Source organism: Pinus tabuliformis, chromosome 2_2 (genome assembly GCF_031772625.1).
Source record: "Pinus tabuliformis cultivar Carrire ecotype Pingquan chromosome 2_2, CPIR1, whole genome shotgun sequence".
In the NCBI taxonomy this organism is placed as follows: Eukaryota; Viridiplantae; Streptophyta; class Pinopsida; order Pinales; family Pinaceae; genus Pinus; species Pinus tabuliformis.
In genome coordinates, this window is record NC_142300.1 from 820,584,873 (window position 1) to 820,609,786 (window position 24,914).

The following is a 24,914-nucleotide window of genomic DNA, read 5'->3' on the forward strand; positions in this document are numbered from 1 at the left end:
GAAGAAATCCCTCTATGGGTTGAAGCAAGCTCCCCGAGCTTGGTATGAGAGGATCGACAACTATTTGATGAAGCTGGGATTTACTAGAAGTGAAGCTGATTCGAACCTTTATTTTAAGGTTGAAAATGATAGACCTCTCACCTTGGTACTTTATGTGGATGATTTATTTCTGACAAGTGCAGACCCTCTTATTTATCAATGCAAGAGGGAGTTGGCTTTCGAATTCGAGATGAAGGACCTAGGATTGATGCAGTACTTCCTAGGCTTGGAGGTCTGGCAAAAGCCAGGTGAGATTTTCCTTACCTAAGGAAAATGCATTGTGAAGCTACTTGAAATATTTGGGATGGTGTATTGTAAGTCTGTGACTACTCCGATGGAACTTAACATCAAAAAGTTATGCGGAAGTGCTATTGGGCCCAATTGGGGAAATCCTTATGAGTATCGCCAACTCGTGGGGGCCCTGATGTTCTTGGTGAACTCCTGTCCGCACATATGCTTTGCAGTGAATACATTGAGTCAATTTATGGTCGAGCCTCATCACATACATTGGATTGCTGCCAATAATCTCTTGAGATATCCTCGGGGCACAATCACCTATGGACTGAGATACAATGCTGGGAATTTAAGGCTCCATGGTTATTTTGATGTTGACTGGGTTGGCAGTGTGGTGGATCGTAAGAGCACATCAAAATGTTGCTTCTCACTAGGTTCTACTTCAATATCCTAGATGAGCAGGAAGCAGAAATCGATTGCTTTGAGCACCGTCGAGGCTGAATATATTGCTGCTAGTATGGCCTCCTATGAAGTTGTTTGGTTGAGGAAGCTCTTTAGTGAGTTGTTTGGGCATGTGCTGGATACCACCGTGATCTACTGCGACAACCAAAGTGGGATTCGTCTTTCTGAGAATCCCGTGTTTCATGACTGCTCCAAGCATATTGATATCAGGTACCACTTTATTTGGGATATGGTACAACGGGGAGCAATAAGGCTCCATCACATTGGGACTGATGAACAGGTCGCAGATATTCTTATGAAGCCCCTGGGGAAGGTCAAATTCTTAACCTTTTGTGAACGACTTGGAGTTGTGGAGAGACCCTCTTATGAGGGTCCTGTTTGAGTTAGATATTGAGCTCTGGGAGCTCCGGGGGGCTTGGGGTACTTCTTGGAGCTATGAGCAACCATAGGGTGAGTGGTTCACCTTCCCTTAGTGGTGCGCTGTGTACAAGGTGAGTGGTTCACCTTCCCTTGTGATACCCCATGATGGTTGATATATGCATATGATGAGTGGTTCACCTTCCCTTAGTGGTGTGTTGTGTACAGGGTGAGTGGTTCACCTTCCCCTATGATACCCCATGATGGTTGATATATGCATAGGATGAGTGGTTCACCTTCTCCTATGGCATATGAGCAGGATGAGTGGTTCACCTTCTCCTGCCGATACATCCTACCCATGCAGTTCGGGACTCATGGGAAGTACCTCTCATCTAGCCAATGAGTTGGGAAATGAGGATAGGGACCATAGTACTACCGATGGATGCATCGTGTACTACCATACTCCCTATGCTAGGATGTTTGATATTGATCTGGGATCAATGGAGACTGACTTCGGGTCAGTGGAGAGTGGTATGATACACTCTCGATCATTTCTTCTTCATTATTTCTTCATGGTTCAGCAGAGCAGAGCAGGGATGTCAGAGATGGTACAAATTGACAAATGGTTTGGCAGGTGGATTTCTCCCTAGTTGAGAGGGAGTGTTAAAATTGGCAACTAGGGCCAAACTCCACCTTGGACAGCTCATATGATGGAGATGATATTTTTATTGGATTCCTCTTTCTGAGAGGTGTAGGATTGATCTAAATATCATCTCATTCTGACAAGTACAAACATAATTTTGAATTTATTTCTTCTATGGACAAATTGTCAAGGTCGACCAGAAGTCAAATGTAGGCTCATAAAGCCCAATCGATGTGTCTCTTCACCCTCAACATTGTGTATATATAGAGGAGTCATTTTCCTCATTTGGTCACTCATCATCTCACATCTTTCTCTCTCTTTATCTGATTGGGTCATACGAATTTCAAACAACCTGTTCTTTTCCACACATGCGAAGTGTTGACTGGTAATTTTTGTTCTCTATGTTGACTGAGTTGCAGCCAACTTTGACCAGCATTGACTGGGTAGTGTTTGACTTCATTTGATTGCGATTTTTGTAGGAGAATTTTTGTTTATCTAGGCCACATATTCTGGCACAGAAACAAAGATTTTCGGGGCAATTTGACTAGCGTTGATTGTAGCCCTTTGACCGCAGAAGTTCACTGTGCGTTGACAAGGTTTGACCAGATTTTTCAAGACTGTTTTGGGCTGATTTGAACTATCTTTGGAGGCCGAGTTGACTGGGTTTGACCGAACTGAATTGGAGGAGAATTTCTGTTAGTTTGACCAGCGTTGGCTTTCTGGTTAGGGCATCCTGTTGACTGCAGTTTGATTGGACAATTTTGACAATGTTTGGGCAAGTAAATTTTGTATATTGTACTCTCTCTCTCTCTGGTGAACTTTTGAAGAATAATAAGAAGATTTGATAAAAGGGTTTTCCCCACATTGGGGTTTTCCCCTGGCATCCGCCAAATATTGTGTCCTGTTGTATTGGTGTGTCTTCTGCTTATTATTTATGTTCTATCTGCATTTACTATCATGTTAATGTGATTGAAAATCTGGAAATTGATATTGGGCTAATAAGAAAAATTGAAGTAAATTTCTCTTAAGCATACAACATACCATTATTATCTAAAATTAACATGGTATCAGAGTTAAGGTGAAGACAAAGTCAAAGCAAGAGTGAGAAGAGCAATCACTGAGATTTGTTGAACAAGGACAAGATTCAATGGCCTCCTCATCTTACTTCAAATCTGATGACTAGCTCAATGATAAGTCTGATTATCATGCATGGAAGATGTCTCTTGACTTGACTTTGGAAGAGCATGATGTTATGGACTATGTGCAGGGAAAGATTGCTGATATAGGAAGCAATTCAATTCCTTCGCTATGTTACAATGAATAAAATTATGGGTACTGCCCGAATCAATCAACACTATTACTTTTTTCTTCTTAATATGTCCTTCTATCTTGATAGTTTTAGAGTGGTAATTCTGGCCAATGCATTACAAGATATGGTCGGATTCATTTCTTCTTTCTCTAGGATTTGTTCCTAGTGTGTATCCTCTTCTTTTGATATTTCTTGTTCTTTTTCTTCTTCCTCTTCACAATCTATGTAAAATAATTTCTTCTCAGCACACTTATGACCTTTAGTGTATTTTCTATCACAACTGTAACAAAGCCCTTTTGCTCTTTCTTCTTCTGATTGTTGTGGTGTCAACCTTGTAGGTTGTGGAAGGCTAAGGGCAACAACACTTCCATCTTTATAGTTGTGATTGGTAGGCTTCCTTGTTGCCATAATTTTGCTTTCAATTTTTCTTGCCAACCTGAATGCCTTCTCCAATGAATCAGGTTCCCAAAGGCAAACCTCATGTTGGATGCTATCCTTTAAAGTCCCTATGAACACATCAATCCTATGCTCCTCTGGAATATCTTTTACCCTTATATTCAATTTTTGGAAGTCCTCAATGTGCTCCACCATTGAACCCTTTTGTTTGAGATTTATCAATTGGCTAAAAAAGATGTTGCTTTTTGTATCCTCATAATGTGCTATCATTTCTTCTGTAAAAATTTCCCAAGTGACAATTTGTTTACGAGAGAAAAGTCATCGATACCATACAAATTGATTGGGTTTCAAATATAAATTTTCAATGCGTATCTTTTGTGTGTTTTTTACATTACTGGAGCCGGGTATTCTGGTGCTGGATATATCCAACAATTGTACTGGCTTTAAATGGATGAGATAATGCACAAAAGTGTGCATACTTGGTAAGTCTATCAACTATCACCATGATGACACTCTTTCCTTCGGACTTCGGTAAACCTATGATAAAATCCTTTGAATCCTCCTCCCAACGTTGACTTGGAATGGATAAAGGTTGTAATAGACCTGGGTTCTTAATTGTCTCAACTTTATTTTGTTGGCAAACCAAACATTCTGCAATAAACTTTTGAATATCAGATTTAAGGCCATCCCAAAAAAATTCCTTCCTAACCTTGTGGTAAGTTTTTAAAAATCTTGAATGCCCTCCTAAGGGACAGGTGTGCAATTCCAGAAGAATCTTTTCTTTGAGTTGGGAATTCTTACAGAGGTATAAGCGATCTTTGTACCATAACGAATCATTTTTCCAGCAAAATGTATCAGATGCACTGGGATCTTGTTGCAACTTTTGAATGAGTTCCCACGCTTCTTCGTCATTCTTCCATTCATTCCTTGCTTCGTTTATCCAATCTGGTTGGATAATAGAAATGATACAAAATAATGTTTCCACATCCTCATCCTTTCTTGAGAGTGCATCTGCAACAACATTTTGCTTCCCTTTTTTGTAGATGATTTCAAAGTCATAACCCAACATCTTTGTGACCCATTTTTGCTACTGTTCTGAAGATAATCATTGTTCTAAAAGGTATTTAATACTACCATGATCCGTTTTTACTTTTAAGTGTCTTCCCATTAGGTAAGGTCGCCATTTCTTAAGTGCATGTAGTATTGCCAACATTTTCTTCTCATAAATAGATTTGTGTAAATACTTTCCTTTGATTGGACGACTTTCAAAAGCAATGGGTCTTTGTTATTGCATTAAAACAACACCAATTCCATTTCCTGAGGCATCACATTCCACAATAAAGGTTTTTGTGGAGTCTGGCGTAGCTAAAACCGATGCTTGGCACATTGCCTCTTTAAGATGTTTAAAGGCTTTTGTTGCTTCTGGAGTCTAGGAAAATGCATCTTTTTTCAGTAATGTTGTTAGAGGTGCTGCTATTCTCCCATAATTCTTAACAAACTTACGATAATACCCTGTCAACTTGAGAAATCATCGCAGATGCTTTATGGACGTGGGGATTTTCCATTCCTTAATGGCTTTAATTTTTCTAGGGTCTACCTTAACACCTTCATGAGATACAATATGACCCAAATATTCCACCTCTTGTACTCCAAAGAAACATTTGGAAGTTTTTGCATATAATTGTTTCTCCTCCAATAGTTTGAGCACTCTATCAACATGTTGAACATGATCCTTCCAAGACTTTTTGGAGATCTGGAGAAATAGATGATTTCGATGTGGGAACCTCTAACGAACATAATTGTGCAATTATGCCACGTTGTTATTTCTTTATAATCTTTGTCATGCTGTTAGAGCTGATTATCTTTCCTGGTTTCCTTGTGACACCCCTTAATTCAATTTACTTTCCTTCTGAAAAAAATTTCAAGAAAAGTTCTTGAAAATTAAAAGCTATCACACCCAAAGATTGTAGCCATTGGACTCCTAGTACAACATCACCACCACCCATTGGAATGGAATGTTGATTTGGGATAGCATCGGATGTGCTTTAGCCACGAAATTTGGTGGAGAGGTTGGGGCACATGAGATCTCCAATACACAGAAAGGGTTTGGGCAGATTCTAAACAGATCAAGAGATATTAAAATAATTAATATTTTTAATGGAGCCCCTAAGTCTAAACTTAGGGAAAATAAAATATTAATGTGTATTAATATGAATCTGTGTTAGAATGGTCCAAAAGACATGGATCAAGCCAGATCTAATCTTAGCCGTTGATTAGGGACTTAATCTCGGCCGTTGAGATGTGAACAAGAAAAGTATAAGAGGAGGCTTGAGTGTCACTTGGAGAATACCCCAGATGATTAGTCATTCTATTCTTTAGAGCGGGGTTTGCTAAGAGAGATAGAATCAATGATCGGAAGAGCAGCCGAGGTGCATTGAGTACAGAGAAACAGAGAAGGCAGAGATTGTGTCGGGAGAGCAGCGCAACGGCCAAGGAGGGTGACGCAGAGCCAGCAAGGGCTCACGCAGAGGCAACCAAGTGTTGCGCAGAGCACCAGAGGGGCCAGCATAGCTGACACAGAGGCTCCCAGAGCTGACGTAGGGCCTCCTGGGGCTGACATAGGCCTAGAAAGGTTGACGCAAAGCCAGCGTGAGACAGAGAGGGGTTGACGCAGTCCAGTTTGGGCAAACGCTGAGGTTGCAGAGCAGTTTTGTGCTTAGGATCTGCCGGAAGGGTTTTCCGGGGTTTCAGCTAGGAGATTTCTCTCAAACCGTGAGGTGTAGCTGCTAAGGAAATTCTTTGTGGGGTAGCCCAGTTTCGGCACCCAGATTGTACTCTGATATTGCTTAATAAGAAAACCCTCAGATAGCTGCACCGGTTTTCCCGCATTGGGTTTTTCTGGGGACATTGGTCCAAAAATAATGGTGTCATGTGGTGTGTTTGTTCTTGTTTCTTTGAGTTGCTGATCTGTAATATGTTGAGCATGCACTGGTGTTTATTTTCAATATTTACTTTGTAAATAACTTGTTAAAGGAAAATTAACAAGTAGGTAGGAATAAATCAGAAAAAGTGCATGAAGGGTTTTTAAACTAAGTAAGCTTAGAAACTTCAACATGGTATCAGAGCGTGATTGCAGATCACAGGAGGACTAAGAGACATCAGCCGAGCAGAGAAATAACAGCAGAAAACAGCTATCCCGTGGTGACAGAAGTTGTTTCTAGCAGAGCAGAAGCCAAGAAGTGTGACGCAGAGCCAGCCAGAGCCATGCAGAAGCAGCCGGGAGCTGCGCAGAGCCTCAGAGAGGCCAGTATTGATGATGCAGAGGCCAGAAGGCTGATGCAGGGCATCCCAGGGCTGATGCAGACCCATCTGGGTTGACGCAGACCAATATGGGGTGACGCAGAGCTAGCGTGAGGTAGAGAGGGGCTGATGCAGTTCACAGAGAGGCAGTTGCTAGAGTCTAGAAGGCTGCAGAGATATTGCAGAGTGGAGTTGGTGAGGTACTGTAGTCAGAACAGTACCTGACAGAGAAAGGCTAGAGGAGTTGTTGCTGAGGGTTTCTAGCCGAGGAACTTGGATCAGCAGTGCAGTTGCACAAGACGATCAGAGTAGGGGGCATCTCGACAAGTGGCGGGAGGATTTCTAGGAGGGAAATCAACACTCAGAGGGAGTCCAAAAGAGAACTTCCAAACGGGAAGTAGAGACTCAGAGGAGTCGAACAGAGAACTTCCAGGAGGGAAGTAGAGGAGCATCATGGCTCTACACAGGGTAAGAGACCAGGATAAACTGGACAGAGCATCGAACTTCGCAGTCTGGAAGGCCAGAATCTTATCAATGCTTGACAGGAATTGTGTCAAGAACTTCGCCTTGAAGGTTATATCTATCCCAATCGACCCAAATGATAATGACAAGTACGAAGAGGCGATGGCGAGGGCCAAGTGCATCAGGGAAAATTTTAAGAATCCCCCCTAAATTTATAAATATAATAAATGGGCGAATCTCCATGGTATAGAGGAAAAATGGAAGGCGATTTTATCAATAATATAATATGTATATATAATTTTTTGGCGAATCTCTCACCAAGCATGGCGAATATTTTACTCAATTATAAAATCTTGTAAGATCTTGGCGAGTCTTTCACTAAATAATAAAACTTTGTAAAGTCCTAGTGAATCTTAGCATAGGCTACATGCTGGTTTAATTCCCCATTTAAATAGGCTACATTCTAGGTGAATACCATGGGTCAATACCATGTGCCATTTTGGTGAATACCATGGGTCAATACCATGTGCCATTTTTATTTTTATTAGAATATTTTACTCAATTATAAAATCTTGTAAGATATTGGCGAGTCTTTCACTAAATAATAAAACTTTGTAAAGTCCTAGTGAATCTTAGCATAGGCTACATGCTGGTTTAATTCCTCCATTTAAATAGGCTACATTCCAGGTGAATACCATGGGTCAATACCATGTGCCATTTTGGTGATTACCATGAGTCAATACCATGTGCCATTTTTATTTTTATTAATTCTAATATTAGGGTTAATAATGGTTTTTTGCATGGTATTAATAACAATCTAGTCCATGGTATTTGTCCCATAGTATTTTGGCCATAGGTTTCACCTAAATATAACCCATTTTTTGAGTGTCCTTAAATATAAGGTGACTTATGGAGTAAATATAAAAAAAAAAAAATATTTGTTTACCATGCCTCTCGTTTAGTTATATTTTTTTATTAATTTACCATACCTCTTTTACAAATATGGTATTTGGCCCATAGGATTCACTTAAATAAAACCTCTTTCTTGAGCCTTCATAAATAGAACTAGGGTTATGGACTAAATATAAAAAGAGGTTTTATTTATTTACGATACGTCTAATTTATTTATATTTTTATTTATTTACCATACCTTTTGAGTAAGTATAAAAATACGTTTTATTTATTTACCATACCTCCACTTTACTTATATTTTTATTTGATTACACCCTTACATGTATATAAGGTGACTTATGGAGTAAATATAAAAAATGTTTTATTTATTTACCATACCTCTCATTTATTTATATTTTTATTAATTTACCATACCTCTTTTATAAATATGGTATTTGGCCCATAGGATTCACTTAAATAAAACCTATTCTTGAAAATGGGCGAATGGATTCACTTAAATAAAACCTATTCTTGAAAATGGGCGAATGGAAGGTTGTAAGTCCTAATTTCAAGGGCTAAATTTACCTTTTTTACCCTCTCCCTTAAAATAAGGTGGGCTATTTGAGGTGATTTGTAAAAATGTACTATGATACAAAATATTCGCCCACTAAACATTTAAAACCCCTTAATTTCGCCAAAGGGCGAACATTCGCCCCTAAAATTATCCTTGAAGTGCATTATCCTTGACGGGGTCAAGGATCATGTCATACCACATATAGCCGAGAAGGAAACGACAGCTGAGATGTGGGAGGCTCTCAAGAACTTGTACCAGCATACTCCCGTGTAGAGAAAAATGCTGCTTGAGAACCAGATGAGGTCATATCAGATGAAGAAGGATCAATCGATTGAAACCTTCCTCGGAGGACTGAATGAGATCCGAGACCAATTGACTGTTATAGGAGCGACACTGGATCAGGAGCTTATGGTGAGGACAACCCTGAATGTTGTCTCAGAAGAGTGGGAAGTGTTTTTCCAGAGCATCCTGGGTAGAGGGACTCTCCTACCTTGGGACGAGATGTGGGTAGCGCTTCGCTGGAAGAGATCAGACGATAATCAAAGACAGGTAGCAACAGCAAAGGGATCAAGGTCAAGCAGGAGGAGGAGGATGTGGCCCTAGCATTTGAGGGAAAGCAGGAGAAGTAGAAGAAGAAATATCTCTCCAAGATCAAGTGCTTCCACTGTGGGGAGATGGGTCATTATGTGACCCAGTGCCCGAGGAAGAAGAGTAAGGGAGAGTCTTCCGAGACTAAGGCAGTGCCAACACGGGCAGAGAAGGAAGTTTTGATAGACGATGATTGTGCCACGAGTGCACACGCGCCACTTGACTGGAAGTGGGGAGACATCGAGCTGTAGTCAGGCGGACTATAGGCGATGAGGGGTAGGACCCTCGAGGTACCCAGCCTATTGGATTAGACCTTGCTACGGGAGCCTTGACGAGGAGTAGCAGGACTGGCTAAGTGGGTAGAGACGGATGCAGATGGAGCGATAGAGAGAGATACAATATAGGAGTCCCGAGACAGCGCAGAGCTAGCAGGCTGCAGCAGTGCGGGAGGCACAGGAGTGTTGCATCAGTGCAGGAAGACACAACGAGGTGTGCAACATTGCGTGATGCAGGGAGTTGTTGCAGCAGCGTAGAGGTCAAAGAGAGGGAGCACTTGTTAGCAGCAGAGGGAGCTTCAGCATCAGTGGGTGTTTCTAGCCCAACAGGGAGGTCAGTTGGGAGATCAGTTACTTACTTCTTAGTAACTGAGTTGCAGTGCAACAGTGGGCAACACGATGTAGCATGATGAGAGGAGGTGCAGTGCGGATGCAGTGCTGGGAGAAAGGACCAACAGCAACACAGATGCAGAGGGAGCTGTCGTACAAATGTAGCAATGGCAGTGGCAGAACCATGGGCAGCAGTACAAGAGGTAGCAGTGGAAAGGATGTTGGGCAGGAAGGCCTAGCATCAGCACAGGTACCGATGTCGGATGATCAGAGTAATACTCAGTGAGGAGTATTGCTAGAGCACAATCCTCGCTAAGAGGGAGTGTTGATTTGGGGTAGCATCGGATGTGCTCTAGCCATGAAATTTGGTGGAGAGGTTGGGGCACATGAGATCTCCAATACTAAGAAAGGGTTTGGGCAGATTTTAAATAGATCAGGAGATATTAAAATAATTAATATTTTTAATGGAGTCCCTAAGTCTAAACTTAGGGAAAATAAAATATTAATGTGTATTAATATGAATTTGTGTTAGAATGGTCCAAAAGACATGGATCAAGTCAGATCTAATCTTAGCTGTTGATTAGGGACTTAATCTCGGCTGTTGAGATGTCAACATGAAAAGTATAAGAGGAGGCTTGAGGGTCACTTGGAGAATACACCAGATGATTAGTCATTCTATTCTTTAGAGCGGGGTTTGCTAAGAGAGATAGAATGAGTGATTGGGAGAGCAACTGAGGGGCGTTGAGTACAGAGAAATAGAGAAGGCAGATATTGTGCCAGGAGAGAAGTGCAGCAGCCAAGAAGTGTGACGTAGAGCCAGTAAGGGCTCACGCAGGGCCACGTAGAGGCAGTCAAGTGTTGCGCAGAGCACCAGAGGGGCCAGCGCAGCTGACTTAGAGGCTCCCAGAGCTGATGCAGGGTCTCCTGGGGCTGACGTAGGGTCTCTGGGGCTGACGCAGGCCTAGATAGGTTGACGCAGGGCCAACGTGAGACAGAGAGGGGCTGACTAGTCCAGTTTGGGCAGACGCAGGCCTAGAAAGGTTGACGCAGGGCCAGCGTGAGACAGAGAGGGGCTAACGCAGTCCAGTTTGGGAAGACGCTGGGGTTGTAGAGCAGTTTTGTGCTGAGGAGCTACCGGAAGGGTTTTCCGGGGTTTCAGCCAGGAGATTTCTCTCAAACTGTGAGGTGTAGATGCTATGGAAATTCTCTGTTGGGTAGGCCAGTTTCGGCACCCAGATTGTACACTGATATTGCTTAATAAGAAAACCTTTAGATAGTTGCACCGGTTTTCCCGCATTGGGTTTTTCCGGGGACATTGGTCCAAAAATAATGGTGTCATGTGGTGTGTTTGCTCTTGTTTCTTTTAGTTTCTAATCTGTAATATGTTGAGCATGCACTGGTGTTTATTATCAGTATTTACTTTGTAAATAACTTGTTAAAGGAAAATTAACAAGTAGGTAGGAATAAATCAGAAAAAGTGCAGAAGGGTTTCTAAACTAAGTAAACTTAGAAACTTCAACATGGAAAGCATTGGACTATTCAACACATATTCTCCCATGGATAGCTTGATATTATGGCACTTTCCAGAGCAATTTATGGTTTCTCCATTTGCAACCATCACTTGGCATTCTGGTGTTGGATATAGGAAGCAATTCAATTCCTTCGCTATGTTACAATGAATAAAATTATGGGTACTGCCCGAATCAATCAACACTATTACCTTTTTCTTCTTGATATGTCCTTCTATCTTGATAGTTTGAGGAGTGGTAATTCCGACCAATGCATTACAAGATATGGTTGGATTCTAGGGTTTGTTCCTAGTGTGTATTCTCTTCTTTTGATGTTTCTTGTTCCTTTTCTTCTTCCTCTTTACAATCTATGTAAAATAATTTCTTCTCAACACACTTATGACCTTTAGTGTATTTGCTATCACAACTGTAACAAAGCCCTTTTGTTCTTTTTTCTTCAAATTGTTGTGGTGTCAACCTTGTAGGTTGTGGAAGGCTAGGGCCAACAACACTTCCATCTTTATAGTTGTGATTGGTAGGCTTCCTTGTTGCCATAATTTTGCTTTCAATTTTTCTTGCCAACCTGAATGCCTTCTCCAATGAATCAGGTTCCCAAAGACGAACATCATGTTGGATACTATCCTTTAAAGTCCTTATGGACACATCAATCCTATGCTCCTCTGGAATATCTTTTACCCTTATATTCAATTTTTGGAAGTCCTCAATGTGCTCCACCATTGAACCCTTTTGTTTGAGATTTATCAATTGGCTAAAAAAGGTGTTGCTTTTATTATCCTCATAATGTGCTATCATTTCTTCCATAAAAATTTCCCAAGTGACAATTTGTTTACGAGAGCAAAGCCATTGATACCATACAAACTGATTGGGTTCCAAATATAAAGTCGTAATGCGTACCTTTTGTGTGTTTTGCACATTATGGAGATCGAATACTGCTCCATCTGTAGTATCCATGTTACGGGATCCTTGCCATCAAACTTCCTCATATCGATCTTTGGAACATGGCGGGTCTTCAATTCAACATTAGAGTCTATGAAATCATGACTAACATTTCTTTTGTTTTCATTATGAGTTTCCTCTACTACCTTTTCACCATTAGGAAGCATTTCTTGTAACAACTTTGCCAAACCTCCTTTCAAACCTTCCATGTCTTTCTTCAAATATTCAATGTTTACTTCTAAACCATCCATCTTAGCTTTCACACCATCCATCTTAGCTTCCATGCCATTCATCTTAGCTTCTATGCCTTTCTTTAAACCATCCATCTTAGCTTCTGTTACTTTTTGTGAGAGTGAAATTTGTTGCACTTGGTCTCGTAATTTTGATATATCATGTTGCATTTCTTCATTTTCTTCATGAGTCATGCTAGAGCTTTCAGGTTTCTTACTAGGTTTTTCCATTTTCTTTCTTCGGGGCATCAATTGATGATAATTATGCTTCACTATGCCCTTTGAATTCCTTCAAACTTATTTTTCAAATCAAACTTATGCAAAATTTTAAAAAGACTACACACCTTTTTTTGCTTTATAGGAGCTTGATATTGAATCTGTTGTATCTCTATAATTTCGGATCTCCAAGGTCTAAAATTTCGTCCTGAGGTAGCCCTCTGAGTCCGCTTTCCAACCTCGCAAGTCTGATCAAGATTGGATTCACCAAGAAAGATTTATTCCAAATCTCCCACAATGGCCTGATTATAGACTAGTTCAATAGAGTGAACTTGTACGAAGTGCCACGTGTCACTGTTTTGACCTTCAGACCTGGAAAAGATACACAGAAAACTATAGTCCGTCTTTTTTATCAAATTTCAATCTGATGCTCAGAGAGAAAGTTATGACGATTTTCCCCAGGTCACTTTTTTGAGATATAATTCGGGAGCCTGCAAAAACTATAACTTCCTTGGATCATATCGCTGAAAATATAGCGAGACAAGATCAGAAATTCATACCCGAGGTTCATCAAAATTTTGGCTCAAATGGGTTTTAATTTCAGCTTTTGAAACTTCGTAGACAAAAAATTATAGCGAAAATGCCACGATGACCTGTTTGAAGCAGCGAAATCCTAGAATCCAAAGCTCTGATACCAAATGTTATGCAACAGCTCACAAAATAGAAGAAAAGATAGATCAACGACTTCAAAATCAGCCTTTTCAAGTGGACAACCTCTTTCACATTACACAAATGAACAATTCTTGGATGATACAAATGACAAGACTTCCTTTCTATATATAGGAGTCTAACGGGTCACAATATAATCAGAGCCGACATAACAATAATAATGTAAGGGCACAACAATAACAATAGTAGGCTTCTATGGGGCACAATAATAACAATATGGGGACAACATGGGCACAACAATAACAATAAGGGGCTACAATGACAATAATAATAAGGGAATACACTAGTATTATAGGGACCTAACAAATTCATTGCCATTCACCTATGTATGTTGCTGACGCAGAAGACACGCACATATAAAGGTCTTAGGTCACAAGTTCAAATCTAATTGAGTCCATTGGAGTTAACAATGGTGATTATGGTTGATGGTTGAATTACCCCATCATGATATATAGAAGATGAGGGGGTCCCAAAACTTTTCTTTAAACTATATATATATATATATATATATATATAAGTTTGAATTTGTGGTTTCAAAACGTATTGCCAAAGAGATAACCACTGACTCTTGTCTTAATGCTTGCCTCCTGAAATTCCCAAGAACATGGGGAAGTGCCCTGTGAGAAAACAATTACTGATATCATCCCTAAGGGCCCTCTTGGGTAGTTGTTTTTTTTTAGACGAAAAAATGCTGGTTTATATTATGTACCATTGCATAAGTGCAAAAAGTGTCTTTGTACAAAAACTTACATCTAGGTCTTCCAAAAGGCTAAGTAGTAAGAAAAAAGAGAGGTAGAAAGAGAGGGTACATATCTGCCATAATTTTTAGAAGATCTACCAACGCTTACAGTATAGAAACAAAGTAAGAAAATATATGTCCCATTCCGAAGGCCAGACAAAAAGCGGAGCATGACTAGTGGACAAAATCACAAATCAAAATATGAAGAGGAATATATTGCTGCTATAGGAGGGGGATTGTGCCCTCGACACTGATGGAATTTTCCTCTAGGAGCGTATAATGCATATATCCAAAATTATCAGTGATCCCCTTCTTTGACAGAGAGTCTGCAACCCAATTTCTCTCACGGAAATGTGCTGGAGAGAGATCGAAGAGAAAGTCCCTCTGAGGATATTAATCTGTGAAATCTAGGTAGTAAGATGAGGAGGGGAAAACTTAGTGTTTGTCGACAAACCTTCGATTAGTACCTGCGAGTCCCCATATACAAATAGGGTGTAAATGGATAGTTGTCTGGAGAACCAAAGAAGTCCCCAAAGAGCCAAGACTTCAGCCCTCATATTTGTGCCTGGTCCACCATTCCATTGTATCCTGTATTGATAATTTTGGTTTACACGAACCCATACACCACAAGCACATTGAGATCGATACGCAACACCATCAAAGAACCCCGCCGGGAAGTGCAAGGGATGTGAAAGAGATTTGTGAGATCGATCCCGAATTGGTCAAGTGGGAATCGTAACATTTTCCAGCCGAAGTAAGATCTTTTGGATGATGTGGTGAGAAATGATCGGAACTCCCTTATGTGAAAGTTCCTGAATCTAACACATTAGAAACCCCTACTGCAATATCTGGTTTATTATCCCCTACTTGTTCTTTACATTAACAAGTTATTTATATGCATAAATATCGAAATAAACACAATTGCAGCCTTCACAAACATACAGATCAACAACTGAAATAAACTGAGACAACACAAGGGACACCATTATTTTTGGACAATCGTCCCCGGAAAAACCCAATGCAGGAAAACCGGTGCAGCATATAGAGGGTTTTATTATTAAGCAGATTCTGAATACAACTAGGGTGCCAGAAATGGCTCACCCTTCAGAGAATTTCCTTGGCAGCAATACCTCTATCTGGAGACAGATATTCCAACTGATCAACAACCGGATGAACGATCCCACAGTGACTCTGGCTATTCCTTGTGCTGGATAGCAAAAGCTGCTCCACGCACTCTCTGGAACTGCGTCACCCTCTCTGGCTCTGCATCAACCAATCAGCTCTCAGTCTGTCCCACTGAATCACCTCACCACAGCCTCTGAAGCCTTCTGCGTCAACTGCATCAGCCTCTACGGCCTTTGCGTCAACCTCTTGGCCCTCTGCGTCCTCAGCGCTAGCCTCCTCATCCTCTGCGTCAACCCTTGCTGCCTCTGCATCATCCCTCCAAGGCTCTGCTCTGCCTCTTTCGACACTTTGATGCCTCTTTCATATGTATTCCTTGGCCTACTGCCGAGATGCCCCTCACTGCAACTGATCACTTGTTCGATTTCCTCAGCAAACCTTGCCCCAGAAAATCGAACTGACTGATTTCTCTTGGTGTCTTGGTGTGTCTCCAACTGACCCTCAAGCCTCCCCTTATACTTTTCTTGTTGACGATTCAACAACTGAGATTAAGTCCATAATCAACGTCTAAGATTAGATCTGGATTGATCCTCATTATTGAGAACTTTCCCACCCATATTATATTAATACACATTAATATTTTAATTTTCCTAAGTTTAGACTTAGGAACCCCATTAAAAACATTAATTATTTTAATATCTCTCCATCTGGTTGGAATTTCCCCAAATGATTTCTGGGTCTTGGAGATCTCATGTGGTTTAGCCTCTCTACCAATTTTCATGGCTAGATCACATCCGATGCTACCAAAAATCAACACTCCCTCTTAGCGAGGAATGTACTCTAGTAATGCTTCACCACAGAAACATCACATTGATCCTTCGCATCGGTACCTGTGCTGATGCTTGGTCTGCTGCCTTACATCCCCTGCACTGCTTCTTCCTGTACTGCTGCCCATGACACTTCCATTGCCATTGCTACATCTGTACTGCAGCTCCCTCTCAAAATTTTGCATCATGCTGCCCATAGCACTACCACTGCTAACTGTTGCACCGCAACTTAGTTACCAAGAAGTAAGTAACTGAATTCCCCCAAATACTGACATCCCGGTTAGTCTGGAGGCCTCGTGATGCTAAAGCTACCATTGTTGCTATCCTGTGCTCCCTCTGCTGCCATTGCGCTGCTGCAAACACCTTTGTGCCTCTCGCATTGCTGCAACCTTATTGCGCTGCCAAAGACTTCCGCACTCTAGCCTTGCCTTGCCGCTCCAACACACTTTGCTCCACCCGACATCTGTCATCATGCTACTGTCGTTAAGGGCTCCCGTAGCCTGATGTGATCCAAGAGTTTGGGTACCTCAAGGTTCCTGCCCCCCTTCTGTAGTCCTATCGACTACATCTCTATGTCTCCCCACCTCTTCTCTAGAGGCGCATGAGCACTCATGGAACAATCATCATTAGTCTCGACATCCTTCTCCGCCTTTGCTGGAGCAGCCTTTGAGTCGAAAGCTTCTCCCTTGCCTTTCTTCTTGGGGCACTGAGAGGCATAATGTCCTAGCTCCCCACAGTTGAAGCACTTGACCTTGGAGATGTCTTTCTTCTTCCTCTTCTGAACCCCCTACTGTCCCATTGATGCGAGAGCTGCATCCTCCTCCTCCTCTTTCTTGATTCGAACTCCCTTATCGCTACTCCCCACCTTGGTCATTCTCCTGAGCTCTTCCTGTCGAAGAGCTACCCACATCTCCTCCCAATTGGGGAGAGTTGCTCTACCCAAAATGCTTTGGACAAATGTCTCCCACTCCTCGGAGACTGCATTTAGGGCAGTCTTGACCATGAACTTTGGATCTGGTGTAGACCCCACGGAAGTAAGTTGGTCGCGAATCCCTTGCAACCTGAGAAGGAAGGGATCTATCTCCTCTCCTTTCTGCATCTGATATGACCTCAGTTGATTTTCCAATAACATCTTCCGCTGCACGGAAGAGCCCTGGTATAAGGTGGTCAAGGTTTGCCACATTTCCCTTGTTGTGTTCTTCTCAACAATATGTGGTATTACATGATCCTTGACCCTGTCTAGGATCATGCATTTCTCCTTTGCTTGGGCCTCCTCATACTTCTCATTTGCATCAGGGTCAACTGGGACAGCTATTGTTCTCAAGGTATAGTCCTTGATGCGATGTTTATCTAGGATTGCCAGGATCCTGGCCTTCTAGATGACAAAATTGGAAGCCTTGTCCAATCTGTCCTGATCCCTCAATTTGTTCATTGCCATCTCTGCTCCTCTTCTCTAGACTCCCTTTGACTCCTGATTTCCCTCTCGGAAATCCTTCGGCCAACTATCGAATCACTCCTCTCCAATCCTCCTTTGCCGCTACAACTCGGATCTAGATTTCTTGGCTAGAAATCTGTCAAGGTAGTGCTTCCCTCTACCTTGGTTCAGTCTCCTTAGACACTGTTCTGCACTAACAGAAACAACGTCCCACCAGCTCCTCAAATCAAAATCTTCACAGCTCCCTTAGCCTCGACAACTTGAAGAATCTGAGCCCTTCTGGCTCTGCGCAATCACAGTGAGAGCTGGATCAACTCCTCCTGGCCACTGCGTCAATCCTTCCTGGCTGAGAAAGATGACTTGGCACTGCGTAGGCCTGATCTGCCCCCCTTTGCCTCTGCGCTAGCCTGGACAATTGATGCAGCTACTGCGTGGGCTCCTCCCAGCTACTGCGTCTTCCTCTCCTGGCTCAAAATGCTGACGCAGGCATTGCGTGAGCCTCTGCGTCACCTTCTCTGCACTGTGTCACTCCTCCTTCTGCGTCTCTAGCTCTGAAACAACGCTGTCTTTCAAGACAACTACTTCTCTGCTACAAACTCTCAGATTTCTCGGCTAGTGTCTTCAATCCTCCTGTGATCTGCAATCCCTCTGATACCATGTGAAAATTCCTGACTCTAACACATCAGAAACCCCTACTGCAATATCTGGTTTATTATCTCCTACTTGTTCTTTACATTTAACAAGTTATTTATATGCATAAATATCGAAATAAACACAATTGTAGCCTTCACAAACATACAGATCAACAACTGAGATAAACTGAAACAACACAAGGGACACTGTTATTTTTTGGACAATCGTCCCTGGAAAAACCCAATGCGGGAAAACCAGTGCAGCATATAGAGGATTTTATTATTAAGCAGATGTTGAATACAACCAGGGTGCCAAAAATGGATCATCCTTCAGAGAATTTCCTTGGCAGCAATACCTCTATCTGGAGACAGATATTCCGGTTGATTAGCAATCGGATGAATGATCCCATAGTGACTCTGACTATTCCTTGTGCTGGACAACAAAACCTACTCCACGCACTCTCTGGAATTGCGTCACCCTCTTAGGGACTGCGTCACCCTCTCTGGCTCTGCATCAGCCAATCAACTCTCAGTCTGTCCCACTGAATCACCTCACCACAGCCTATGAAGCCTTCTACGTCAACTGCGTCAGCCTTTATGGCCTCTGCGTCAGCCTCTTTCCCTTTGCGTCCTCAGCGCTGGCCTCCTTAGCCTCTGCGTCAACACCTTAAATATGTGTCCATACCTAGCACGCCATATTTCCCAAATAGTAAGAAAAGAAGCCGCCTTAACCTTACCTCTCCGTGCCAACCACCATTGGAGACATTCTTCTATGTGTCCAAATCTTCTGCAAGGTAGATTTAAAGAAGAGAAAATGTCGTTCCAGACTATGATAGCGGTCAGGCACTCAAAGAACAGATGAGAATTGTTTCCAAAAGAGTTTTAACTTTTTGCACAGAGGGCATTTCCCTGGCCCATTGAGTCCCCTCTTACATAGATTTTCCCAGGTGAGGTTCTTGTTCCTCCAAACCAGCCAAATGAATAGTATGATCTTGATAGGGATGTCAAGTTTCCAAACCTTATAGAACGAGCAAGTATGATGTAGAGCACGGGTAGTGAGAATAAGATACCTGTAAGTGTCCGCCACTTCCACCAAATTAGCCTGCAGCTTCCCGACCCAGGTGATGAGGCCCTCCTCCTCTGTTCTGCAAAGTCCTACAAGTCTAAGTGACTAAATAAAAACATCCCATTCTTCCGCATATGTACCTGTCAAGCCCCGCCTGTTTCCAAATAGGAAAACTCCCATTCCAATCAGCAATTGCTTGTTCTAACAGGAATATGCCTCGAGCTTGTAGTCGTTGCAATAGTTCCCCAGTCAAATCATGTGCAACAACCACCTTCTTAATGCTATCAATACCAATAATGATTTCCCCTGCCAAAAGTCCAATAGATTCTCTGCAAAAACAAATCCCTCACTTTTTGGAAACTTCTCCAGATATAGGATCCAGAGTTGCTCCCAAGTAGTCCTGATCTGATCTAGTCTTCTGCCCTTTTCTTTTGCAAGTATTTTGTGGAGATGATGTCCCTCCAGATTCCTTCCTTGAATAGTCCTCGCCACAGGGATTTCATAATAAGAGCCCATCCAAAAAATTTTATATCTAAAATACCCCAGCCACCTTGGTCCTTTGGGATAGTAATACTTTCCCATTTTGTGAGATGATATTTCTGAATTTCTTCCCTTCCTGCCCAAATAAAATGTGCCATGATGTGTTTGATTTTGTTAATGATGGCCGAGGGGAGGATGTATAAATGTGCCCAGTATACTATCAGCTGTTGAAGTACAACTTGTGCCAATATGTATCGACCCCCTAGGGACAGCTGTCAATGTGCCCATCCATTTAGTCTGCACCTATATTTGTCAATTATCCAAAGCCAATCTGCAATTTTGTAGTTATTAAGCTTGAGTCTAAAACCAAGGTATGTGAGGTCATCACACAAAGGCCGAGATTGGAAGTTGAATAATCTTACAATCTCATTAATCTCCCCTGGATCTCCCGATGAGTATAGTATATAAGATTTACCTTCATTTGCCAGCATACCTGATGCAGCTCCAAATCGTTGCAATATATCATAGAACACCCTCCATTGTGTCCTAGACACCATTCCAAATGCTAGAATATCATCCACAAAAAAATTATGTGAGACCTTAATAACTGCACACAGCCTTATACCATTGAATTGACCTCCTAAAACAGCCAACTTGATCTTGAGGCTAAGGCAATCCATTATCAAAATGAATAACAAAGGAGAAAGTGAACAACCTTGTCGTAGTCCCCTGCCAGCACTGAAGAATTTTGAAGGGTATCCATTGATCAGAACTGCAAAATGTGCACTAGAAACACAAGCCATGATCCACTCAATGATTGGTGTAGATAGGCCAATCTTTGATAGGATGAGGCGCAAGAATGCCCAGTCAACACAATCATAAGCTTTCCAAAGGTCCACTTTCATCACTAAAGCCTTAGTTTTCTTGGTGTGGATGGAATGAATAATCTCCTGAGTGGTGGCCACTGCATCATGTATCAGCCTGTTGTGAAGGAAACCTGATTGTTCCCGTGATATGTGAATCGAGAGGGTTCCTTTGATGTGCTCTGCAATAATTTTTGATATAAGTTTGTAAGTGATGTTGCAGAGTGAAATGGGCTGAAAATCAAGAAAGGAGGAAGCGACTGATGCTTTAGGAATCATGGTGGTTGTTATCCATGTGATGGATTACAAGCTATTGCTAGAGATCATGTCCCTCAGATGGGATCTCTTTTCACATTAATCTCTCTGTATCTCTTTATATATCCTTGTGTGAATACTCCATGGAAAAATAGTATGGTGCAGAGTCATAAATTGACAGCGATAAATGCCAATAGGGTCTTTTACTAAAATCAATAATGGATGCAATCTGCAAACTGGGCTTTGGGTTGGAGATCAACAGCTTATCAAATATCAACTCTTGAGCAGAGGCATATTTTGCAAAGGCTTTTGATACTGCAAATGCTATGCTTTCGTGGTGTTATGTTGATCTTGCATGGAGATTAAAACAATACTTCAATATTGGGTCAGAAGTCACCATGAAAGAAAGCATCAAAACAGTGGATGATTTTGTCTACAAGGTATTCAGAAGAGGAGACGGGAGATTTCTGTCCAAAATAACTATGTAAGAGAACTTGGTTTGGAACTTATGTCACAAGCAGACGTTCTAATTGTTCTTTTCACATTTTCTCGGACTAGTTAATTGCTGGTACTCATGACCTTGTTTCTCTGTCACTGGCTTCAAATATTTTTACAGGTAAAGCCAGACATACTGTCTTTCTTTCTTGCATTAAGTGAGAAATACCCAGAGAATTACTCGGACAAGTATCTCCGACATATTATTTTGAATTTCATGATAGCTGGTCGGGACACAACTGCAGTTACCCTTTGTGGGTTCTTTTATTTTCTTTGCAATAATCCCGATGTTGAAGGAAAAATTCTGCAAGAAATTCGTGACCTGGTCAAGGAGAATGAATGTATGTCAATTGAAGAATCTATAATTATGTTTTCTCAAAGTCTGATGCATGCAGTATTGGATAACATGCACAATCTTCAAGCCGCTTTATAAGAAGCCTTGCGCTTACACCCAGCTGTTCCTGTGGTAAGACGCGTATATTTATACAGTCATTTAGGTATCACAAACATTCTTTTGACTGATCATTGTCCAGGAAGCTAGTACCTTACCAGCACCCCGTGGCTTTCTGGAGGGATGGCTGTATTCACTGCCAGCCACAATAACAGCTAGTAAACTTGTAGGCCAAAGTGAGAATGGATTCCATGACTTCCTGGATAATTACACCATAGTGGAAAGGGTTGAACTAGCCAAGTTATCCCTAGGGTCTATACACATACATTTATTAAAGGCTAGCCCAAGGATTAGTGCAATTAATTGCCATTCACCCAAGTATGTTGTTGATGCTGAGGTTTTAGGTCACAAGTTCAAATTTAATTGAATCCATTAGGGTTAAAAATAGTGATTGTAGTTGATGGTTGAGCTACTCTCCATTTAGATATGCAGAAAGGATCCCTGAGGCCTCAAACTATATATAAGAAATTCCAGTTTCAAGACTTACTAATGGTTGCCTCTTGAAATTCCAAGAAAGAAGGCGATGTGCCATGTGAGAAAACGATTATTGATATCAGCCCCTAGGGACCTCTTGGGATTGCTGTTGATATCCATGTGATTGATTACACGCTATTGCTAGAGGGCATCCCTAGGATGGGAGTTCTTTTCACATTAATTTCTTTCTGTATTTCTTTATATATCCTTGTGTGAATACTCTATGGCAAAATAGTATGGGGCAGAATCACAATTTGACAGGGATAAATGCCAATAGGGTCTTTTACTGAAATCAACAATGGATGCAATCTGCAAACTGGCCTTTGGGGTGGAGATCAACAGCTTATCGAATGCCAACTCTGGAGCAGAGGCATCATTTGCAGAGGCTTTTGATACTGCAAATGCTATGCTTTTGTGGCGTTATATTGATCTTTCTTGGAAATTAAAACGATACTTCAATATTGGGTCAGAAGTCACTGTGAAGGAAAGTATCAAAACAGTGGATGATTTTATCTACAAGGTCATTCAGAAGGGAAGACATGAGATTTCCGTCCAAACTAACTATGTAAGAGAATTCTCACACCTGTCTTAGTATCTTATGCCACAAGCAGACTATCTAATTGTTCTTTTCACATTTTCTCTGACTAGTTTATTGATGGAATTCATGACCTTGTTTCTCTGTCACTGGGTTCAAATATTTTTACAGGTAAAACCAGATATATTGTCTCGCTTTATTGCATTGAGTGAGAAACACCCAGAGAATTACTCGGACAAGTATCTCCGAGATATTATTCTGAATTTCATGATAGCTGGCCGGGACACAACTGCAGTTACCCTTTGTTGGTTTGTTCATTTGCTTTGCAAAAATCCAGATGTTGAAGGAAAAATTCTGCAAGAAATTTGTGGCCTGGTCAAGGAGAATGAATGTATGTCAATTGAAGAATCTATAAGTATGTTTTCTCAAAGTCTGACGCACACAGTATTGGATAACATGCACTATCTTCAAGCAGCTTTATCAGAAGCCTTGCGCTTACACCCAGCTGTTCCTGTGGTAAGACGCATATATTTCTTCGGTCATTTGGGTGTCTCCAACATTCTTTTGACTGATCATTGTCCATCAATAATTGTGTCTTGTTAGTCTTGTTTCTCCTCTTGTTAGCATGCACTGGAATTCCATTAGTTAGGATAGAGGATATATGGCATAATATTATATTCATATTTTCATTGCATTTGTGGGTTTGCCCAAACCAATTTCTTTTATGACTTTTCTTTTGCAAAATTATGGATAAGTTCATTTGATTTTTGGATTCCTATGCTTAAATTAGAAGTGCAGAAATAGTTGTACCTTTTGAATATAATACCTCCTATATTCATCATCGTTCTCCATTTAGTATTGATTTCAAGATCAAAGAGTATGGCTCATCATAAATTGACAAAACACAATTTGCAGGATGCAAAGTATGTAGTTTCTGATGACATCCTTCCCGATGGATTCAAAGTCAAGAAAGGTGATATCATCAACTATGTCCCTTACTCAATGGGAAGAATGAAATACCTCTGGGGCAGTGATGCAGAGGAGTTTAGGCCAGAGAGGTGGCTTCAGAATGGAGTTTTTACGCCTCAGTCACCATTCAAATTCACTGCATTTCAGGTAAGTCTCATAACCCTGATAGTTAATCTTTTGAAAAGTACCTATGGTCATGCCTTGAAATCGATAAGGTGTGCTTGACTTACAGGCTGGACCTCGCATTTGTCTTGGCAAGGAGTTTGCATACATGCAAATGAAGATTTTTGCTGCTGTGCTTGTACGTTTCTTCAAATTTGAAGCTGTTGAGGGTAAGGAAGTGAAATATCGTCCCTCACTGACACTCCATATGACTGAAGATGGATTAAATCTTCGTGTCAAACCTAGATTAGATTGCTGAGCACAGTTTTACTTCACAATAAGGTACAGCGTACACAGAAAGCTTTTATCTGTTGTACGTAAGTGTTTTAAGATATTCTGATTGTCTAGTTGAAGGCATCTGTTATGTTGACTCTTGAGTCATACCACAATGTCAAAAGCCCCTTGGGTGATGAAAACATTGTTTGAATAGAAAATGTTGAATGAACCAGAGAAGTAGAACACACACTAGGCACAGAACAGTGCTTCACAATATAAGTTATATCATCTTATGTATTCATAGGTGCCGATCTGTGGCATCAATTCCCTGTTTGTCTAATAAGAACTTTATCTTATTATTTTGAATAAATGTTTAATAAAATAATAAAGAATTACAGGAATCCCTGATTTATGGATCTTTATGTTCGTGATTCTTTCTGTGTGCGTTGAAAGGCTGGATTTATGCTTTTTAATGCGACATGAATTTTTATTAGTCATACTGTATACCCAAATGGCAATTTTGTTGAAAGTGCTTGGATGATTTTGGTAGTGAGGTCTTTCCTGTGACCTGTTTTAGTCTACCCTAGTGGCAACTGTCAAATGGCTCTTTTTTACTTTTTGATATAAATGCCCATAATTTACTGTTTATATAGATAGTCAAAGGAAGCATTCTATAAAAAGAAAGAAAAAAGA

At 41.1% G+C, this 24,914-nt stretch overlaps 1 pseudogene across 1 annotated transcript in view; it reads left to right on the forward strand.

The window, feature by feature from the left end:
• The window catches only part of LOC149195502 (cytochrome P450 704C1-like), a 36,802-nt pseudogene extending 12,186 nt beyond the window's left edge, over window positions 1-24,616 (forward strand). Inside the window, exons 4-7 of the transcript XR_016254608.1 lie at window positions 22,617-22,904; window positions 23,046-23,390; window positions 23,790-23,990; window positions 24,076-24,616. The product of XR_016254608.1 is annotated as a cytochrome P450 704C1-like (transcript). The remainder of the gene's footprint in view (window positions 1-22,616; window positions 22,905-23,045; window positions 23,391-23,789; window positions 23,991-24,075) is intronic.
• Window positions 24,617-24,914: the final 298 nt, after the last annotated feature.